General features: G+C 44.1%; 1 pseudogene; it reads left to right on the forward strand.

Annotated features, from left to right (window-relative positions):
* LOC103741364 overlaps positions 1 to 6,025 on the forward strand; it is a 73,318-nt pseudogene extending 67,293 nt beyond the window's left edge.
* The last annotated feature ends 1,706 nt before the right edge of the window (positions 6,026 to 7,731 follow it).

Below are 7,731 nucleotides of genomic sequence, written 5' to 3' on the forward strand. Positions count from 1 at the left end.
TAAAGGTTAAAAACTCATTCAATTTTATGTCTTACAGGGCTTATACTGAGTTCAATATTGTATAACTGTATTAATTTAACTGTGAACCTAGAAACTTAGAGCCACCTGTGAAAGAGATTTGCTCTGGAGTGTGTTATTGAATATGTTAAAGCTGTAATGAAATGCTTCTTCTTCTAATCATGTAGTTATTAAAAAATTTTTTAAATGTGCTGGTAAACATATTTGTTCATTGTTTCCCTAAAGTTCAGACCTGATGGATAGAATTTTGTTTTCTTCAATCTCTTAACTTTTGATTTCCCCTGATATTTAGAATCAGAAATAGGAGAAACTAAATACATATGAGGACTGCATGCAGGTAGATATGTTTTTCTGAACACATATGTGCATGTGTGTTTATGTGTACATGTGTGTTAATGTAGATACACATACATAGTTTTGAGGGGGCTTAAAAAACTAGGAAAGAAAAAAGAGGTCCATCTTCCTCTAGGACCTTATGTCAGTTCTAAAGCCAAAACTTCCATTTTTATCCTAAGATGTAATATTTCTGCAGTGGGGAGTCATCTAGTTTGGATATGCCAGTTCACATCAATCTGACCTGACTGTAGCTGTGACAGCCTGCAGCAACCCTGTGGTAACTCACACAAATTAGAGTAAAATGGATCTGTACACAGGGACATGCACTTAACCCACAGTCACTGCCTCTGGTGGATGGACTTAGTTGTCAGTAAACAGCAGCTTCTTTGCCTCTTCATTGCTGAGCCTTCTGTGGTAAACAATCTGCTCCAAGTCAGAGAAATCTCAGATTCAACCTAGTCCTGTTTCTTTGGCTTTACTTGTGACATATCTCTAAATAAATATTACTATTCTGTAACTTTAAAAATACTAGGAATTCACACTTCTCTATAAATCCCAGGAATTTCTAAGCATTGGATCATGAGCCCTAACTCCCTGCCCATATGCGGAGGGTTAGTGTGCACAGCTTCCCTCCAGTGAATGCTTAGGCCTCTGCCCACCTGGTGGTGCACATGCTGATCTGGGTAGAAGAACATCTGCTTCCAACAACTACTTTGAGGATACTGAGAGTCAGTTCTTCAATGGGAGACTCACATTGTATCCCAACTGCGTATTACCCTAGAATGCACAAGTCGTGTTACTTGCACTGCCTGGTAGCAAGGAAACGTGGACCCTCTGACTATGTGAAGGCAAAGTGACATCACTCACACAGTCTGCTGGCACAAGTGGAAGTTATGCTACAAAATCTCCATGAATGCTATTCCTATTGATGAGGCGTGATCAGGCGGTTTATGGTTTTCTTGGGGTAGAGGGTAACAGTTTACCCAAGTCAGGTGCAGAGAAAAAAAAAAAAATAAGCACTTCACAAAAGACTAAATATAAGATAAAATGAGCCACTGTGGTGCTGGTTGGGGAAATGAATAGGAAAACTACACCAGTTTCCCTTTATGCCAGAATATGTGGTGAGACATCGAATGCCTGACACTACCAAGTCATGATGTGGGTGATAGAAAGGGGGAGATCTTATGCCCTACTAGTGACAGTACATGTTGGTTCAATGTCTTAAGTGAAAAATTTGACATTAGTCAGGATGAAGATGTGCATTCCCTATGCTCTAGATGGTTTTCCATTAGAGCACAGGTGACATGCAAAGGAGGAAGGCTACTTGTTAAAGTAAAACAAGTGAAAAAATTGAATGTCTATCAAAAATCCATAAATAAATGAATATAATAATGTGATATAATCAAGTACTATACAGGGGTAAAAATGAGCAAGCTATATGTAGCAACAAAATGAAACCTGGACAGTGTTATGAAAAATTAATTTGTAGCCTATAAAATACAAAATGGCACGACTAACACAAAGTTTAAAGGCAGATAAATAATATATATTCCATCCATTTGTGTATGTTGTGTGTGTGTATGTGTGTGCGTGCGTGTGTGCATGCGTGCATGTATATGTGAAGACAGAAAGCATAAAGAAATGAGCTAGGAAGGTGGTTCAGTCATGAAGGTGTTTGCCACTTGAGCATGAAGGTCTGAGTTTTATTCCCAGAACTCAAGTGACAATCGAGCCTGCACCTATAATCCCAGTGCTAGGAAGGCAGAGACAGAGAAATCCCTAAAGCTTGGGGAAGCAGACACTCCCTGGAGCTTGCTGGCCAGCCGTCTAGCCAATTGGTGATCTCCAGGTTCAGTGAGAGACCGTGCCTCAACATGTAAGGTGGAGAGCAATAGTGGAAAACATCTATATGACCTCTGGTCTCCACATGCACACACTCATACACACACACACACACACACACACACACACACACCCCACACACATGCACGCAGAACACAGAATTGACACATGAAAGAAAGGAAAAACATAAGGAAGTATTCTTTATATCATTTTGTATGTCTTATGTTTATAAGACATTTAAAAATGTTCTTTCTGACATGTTAAAAGCAGCTCACAGATAGAAAGCACTTAGAAATAATCTAGCTCAGCAATTTCCTTTTAAAACATAATGAAAAATAATAAAAATCAGAATTAAAAAGGGAAGTTTAATGGTACAGAGATCCAAAAGATTGTAAGAGATGACTGGAAAACCTATACATCAACAAACAAGACAATCTAGAAAAAAACACATAAATTCCTGGATACACAAAAGTCTGAATCATAAAGAATTATTAGAACAGACGTACAGTGCATAAGGAGACTGAAGCAGTGAGAAAAGTTTCCTGACAAAGAAAAGGCCAGGATCAGATGATTTGGCTGGAGAGTTCTCCCAAACAGTAAGGAAAAGGTCATGTCAACCTTCCTCAAATTAAACAAAAAAGGAAGCGGAGAGAGCACTTCCAAATGCATTTTCTGAGTCCGACATTACTCTAACACCAAAGTCAAAAAGAACATTGTCAGAAAAATTAAAAAACTATGATTCTGATGAATTTTGATGCAAGAATCTCAACACAAACCCAGTAAACTGAATTCAGTAACACATTCGATATCACAACGAGCAAGCATGTGGTGGGAATGGTTCAATCCAAAAAGCTAATAGGTGCAATGTGCTAACAGATTGAATGGCACGGTCACCTCGGCTGCTGCAGAAAAAAACACTTGACAACAGAGAACTCATTTTTATGATTTAAAAAAAGCAACAAACTAGAAAATGGAAGAAAACTCCCTTAACCTATCTGAAAAGCCCACAGTTAAAGGGAAGGGAATCTTAGCATATGCTGTAACATCAGTGAATCTTGAGGACATTATGGTAAGTAAAATAAGCCAGCACAAGTCAACAAAAAGATGATTACAGCCTTATTTCACTGATAAGAGGTGCCTAAAGTAAACAAATTCACAGAAACAAGAAGGTGGCTGGCCAGGGCCAGGTGGAGGGGCAAGTGAATATCTGCCATCTAATGGAGAGAGTATCAGTTATGCAAAATGAAAATGTTCAAGGGTTCTGTTATGCAACATAAATAAGTATAGCATTAACGATGCCCACATTTAAAATTATGGAGGGGATATTTATGTTATGTGGGCCTTTTTTTCTTTTTTACCACAACTTAAAGAAAAATGTGAGTAGAAGCAAGAGGCACATTGGATGGTGCCTCACCTGAGGTTGCAGGACTGACAGGGAGCTGGGCAAAAGCACGCCCTGCTCTGTACACCACCCGGCCACCTCTTGTCCTGGCTTGTTTTATTTGTCCTACGATTTCAGAATGGGAGAGGACCTTTAGAGATGACTGCTCTGGAAGAGAATCAATTCTTTGTTGTCCTTTATGTGTTTACCTATATCTTTATACCGTTTACCCATCAAACTTCCCCAGGCTTTTAAACCATGTCTGTGATTTTATTCGAAACGATTATACATTAACAGAGTGCTCAGCCTTCTCTGCCTTGCAAACTCCCTGCTCAAGGTTCTTCTGAGGCAGTTAAAATTCATGACTTGCTTACTGGATGAAATGACAGCTATATTACAGAGAGAAAAAAATCGAGGCCTGGAAAGGTTAAAGGACTTGTCTAGCATTACAGTGTGTCTGTGAGGGGAGCAAGCCTCGAGTTCAAGTCATTTAAAACTTTTCCAGCCTCTCCCCATTTCATGGGACAATATTATTTGCCTCATTCAGAACAGTAGAGGTGATTTAAATGCAGGAATAGAGGAATATTGGAGCTGTGCTAGCAGCTCAGCTTTTCACCCTTAGAAATCATTCCTACCCTACTAGCCTGTTTCCTCCCTATTCAGATTCTTAGGGTTTAATGAGTGAAGAATAAAGCAGTTTCTTCCTGCATTTGTATCTTTGGCCATGCTGGGGTTTGAACCCAGGACCTTGTATATGCTAGGGAACTGCTCTACCACTGAGCTATATCCCCAGTTTCCTTTTTAGTTTGTATTCTGAGACAGGGCCTCACTAAGTTACCCAGGCTGGCCTTGAACTCTCTCTGTAGCCCAGACAGTTCTTGAACTTCCTATCTCCCTGCGTCAACCTCCCAGGTAGCTGATGTTACAGTCACCAAGCCTGGCATACTTTCTGTGTAGTTTCCTAAGTTAAGGTGATGGATATGAGGAAGCCCAGGAAACACTACCCACTGCTGCTGAAACGAGAAGCTCCTCAAACAGCTGCCGACAGCCAGAAGGGGTCCTGAGTCATAATTCAGGATAGATGGGCAGTCACCATTCATGATTTTCTGAGCAGTTGGCGGGTCCCTAAGGATGATTACCGCTGCCTCCTCAGGCACCTCTTGAACAGTACAGGAGGGTGGGGTGGCAGCCAGAGCTCTCATTAGGGCCCTGCAACTGTCAGTGGGCATCCTACTTCCATTTGGGTCCTCAAAAACCCAGAGAGGTAGATAAGTAGTCCAGGAGGCTGGGGTTGTTCCAGTTCTTCAGCCCCCCTGTGTGTGGATGACATAAACACCCCAGCCCTGGGTACTGAAAATCTCCTGGGTGCCTGTTGGTCCCCAGGGCCTGACAGTGTGGGAAGCTGATAGCCAGGGAGCTGGGTCTTGTCTTTCCCTCCTCGGATGTGCTGACTCCCCTCTGGGCCTCTGGTCTGACCTCTAGGTCGCGGGTGTTGGCCCAGATTTATGACCCCAAGCTTCTTTTTATCTCTTCGGGAAGTCAACGTTTTGGTTGGGAAGTTTTTCAATTTCCTCCTGGCTTGGACTAAACCGCTCAGATTTCCAAGGGCAAGAGAGCCCTTCTCCTCCCAGCTCCTCTGGGCACTGGAACATCACTGGAGCCTTACTCCATCTGCAGACAGGCCTCAGGAAGTGCTCAAGGGTTGGCCAGGACAGAGGCAGCAGAAGAACCAGGACCATTAGCTGCTGTTCACACAGGCTGCTCCCTCTCAGGCCCAGACCATGAGTTCTGTGCAGGAAAAGGCCTTTCCATAGCACAACTGGGGACAGGTGCACAAATTCTTGACCCTGGGTGGCCAGTGCCATCTTCCCTGAGTGGGATCTATATATCCATCACAAATTGCCCTGGGCCCCAGCCTTCTAGGAGAAGACTTGGAAACCATTGGGTACGTGTACCCAAGGTCATTCTATGGACACCAGCAGGAAGCTGGGGGTGTGAACCTCAGTCTTTTGGTCTGAAGACCTTCTGTAACTCTACAGCTTCATACTCAAGAAAAGACTCAACTTAGTCCACCAGTGTCACAGCTTGGGGGAACCTCATCGATAATGTTGTCCCCCTTCCCCTTCTTTTAGTTTGCCAAGAAATTTTCATCTGATGGCAGGCATGCCTTTCTTTTCATTTTCTTCTCTACATTCCCTTTTTCCAACTTCCGTACTCACCCTCCCAAGCCGTTTTCCCTCTTACCCTGGTCCCAGTCATTTGAAAAAATCAGAAAAGCAGTCAAATAGGGGCATCCCTTTTATACCTTCCGAATGTCTTCCGCTCTGATGGCCCCTTTTATCCTGAAAGGCTTCGCCCACCACTGAAGTCCCGCCAGCCGGCTCAGACAAGCGGCAGCTGTTGCCGTGTTTCAGGCAGGAAGTGAAGAAGAACCTGATATTCAAGTAAAATTGCAGGGGGAGTTCGGCAGACAGCAGGGTCTAAGGCAGGCTGATGGCCTGGGAGGACAGCCGCTGGAGTTCCATTCACATCTCTGCCACTGGGCAGCAGGGGTGACCTTGGGTCTGTCACTAAAACTTTCTGGGCCTTCGTTTCATCTGAAAAATGGTAGTGATGAGATCTGCATCCTCACAGGAATAGTGACGAGGATTAGAGAGATTAGAAAAACACACGGGACTCTTTGATCCCTTCAAAGTGGGCAGCGGAGGATGGGTGGACACAGAAAGCCATCCTCGGCTGGTTGAACAAGCTGCCAATTGCGGGGCATGACGGAAGGTGTAACCAAAGTCACCAGCGCTGAGATCCCTGCACTCTGTGAGTCCCTCAGAAGTCCCCCTGCTGGGACAGTCTGCAGGAAGCCCAATCAAAACACAAACGTCACACACGGGGTCAGCAGCAGACCCCAGCCTTGCCACAGGCTAGCTGGAATTGGTTGCTGATTTCCTAGGTTGAAAATGCCGCTCTTAGTGACTGAGGCTTGAGATCAGGAAAATTTGACAGGAGGAGAGTTTAGATGCTCAGGGTTAGCATGGTTGTGGCTAGGGTCATAGGGGGGTAGGGCATGATGGGAGAACAAGAGTCATGGGGAAAGTCAATGACAGAACAATGGGTTAAAACACGATGTGATTAACATTCAGGTGTTAATCACAGTATGAGAGATTCCCCAGGCAATGTCCGCTCTCTAAGATCTCAGGAGCACCTTTTCTTGAAGACCTTGGCTCCTAAAAAAAAGCAGCCATCTCTACACACATGTCCCTCATTCAGAAGAGGAATACAGTGCTGCTTCTGGTGGCCATAGATCATTTCAGCCTCAAGGGTATCTGTCATTTCAATGTGATGGGTGTTGGGTATTGAGCCAGGCTAGGGAGAGGGGGTGGGAAGACCAGCACAGGATTTGAGGTCCTGTGACTTGAGTTCAAGCCCCAGCTCTGTCATTTTGCTCTGGGACTTTGAGTAGTTAAGCTTTTGCAAACCCCAGCTTTATCATCTGAAAATGAGAATCTCAAAATAGATCCCCATCACAGTACTTTGCAGAGGGTCAGATGAGGTTGAGAGACATGGAAAAGGATGGTAGGTATAGGAAAAGGCTGTACAGAGGCAAGCAGTTGTCTCAGTCAGTACAGGCAGTTATGCTGCAGTAACAACACAGCTCCAACATTCCCTGGCTTAAAGCAGTGTTTCTTCTTCATGCTACCAGTCTACTCCAGCCAGCTTAGGGGTTACTGTACTAATTATCACCACATAGGGCACAGGAGGATGGAGCAGCTATCAACTACTAGGTAAGAGGACAAAAAGAACATGACAAGTGCATTGACTCTTAGAGCTTCTGCTTATACTTCATAAACCAGAAAGTCATGTGGCCACGGAATTCAGGAAGGCAGGGATGGGCCATGCTATCCTGCAAGGCTAGGCAAGCCATGGTTCCTCCCCACAAGCAACTTTCCAAAGCTTACCTCAGACCTCTAGTCAGAAGTTTCTTCTGAAGCATCTCCAGAAGAAAGTGCCCCCTTCCTGCTGTGGACCCGGTGCCACCCCACTGCCTGGAGACCACTCTCTCTTATCATCTTTTCTCAGGAGCTAAGACACCACTTTCTTCCTTGGCTACCGCCACACTGCCATAAGGTAACCAAGATTTCATGACTTCCCTCTGTCCT

The sequence above is a fragment of the Nannospalax galili genome, unplaced genomic scaffold, assembly GCF_000622305.1.
Source record: "Nannospalax galili isolate Female #2095 unplaced genomic scaffold, S.galili_v1.0 scaffold139, whole genome shotgun sequence".
Taxonomy (NCBI): domain Eukaryota; kingdom Metazoa; phylum Chordata; class Mammalia; order Rodentia; family Spalacidae; genus Nannospalax; species Nannospalax galili.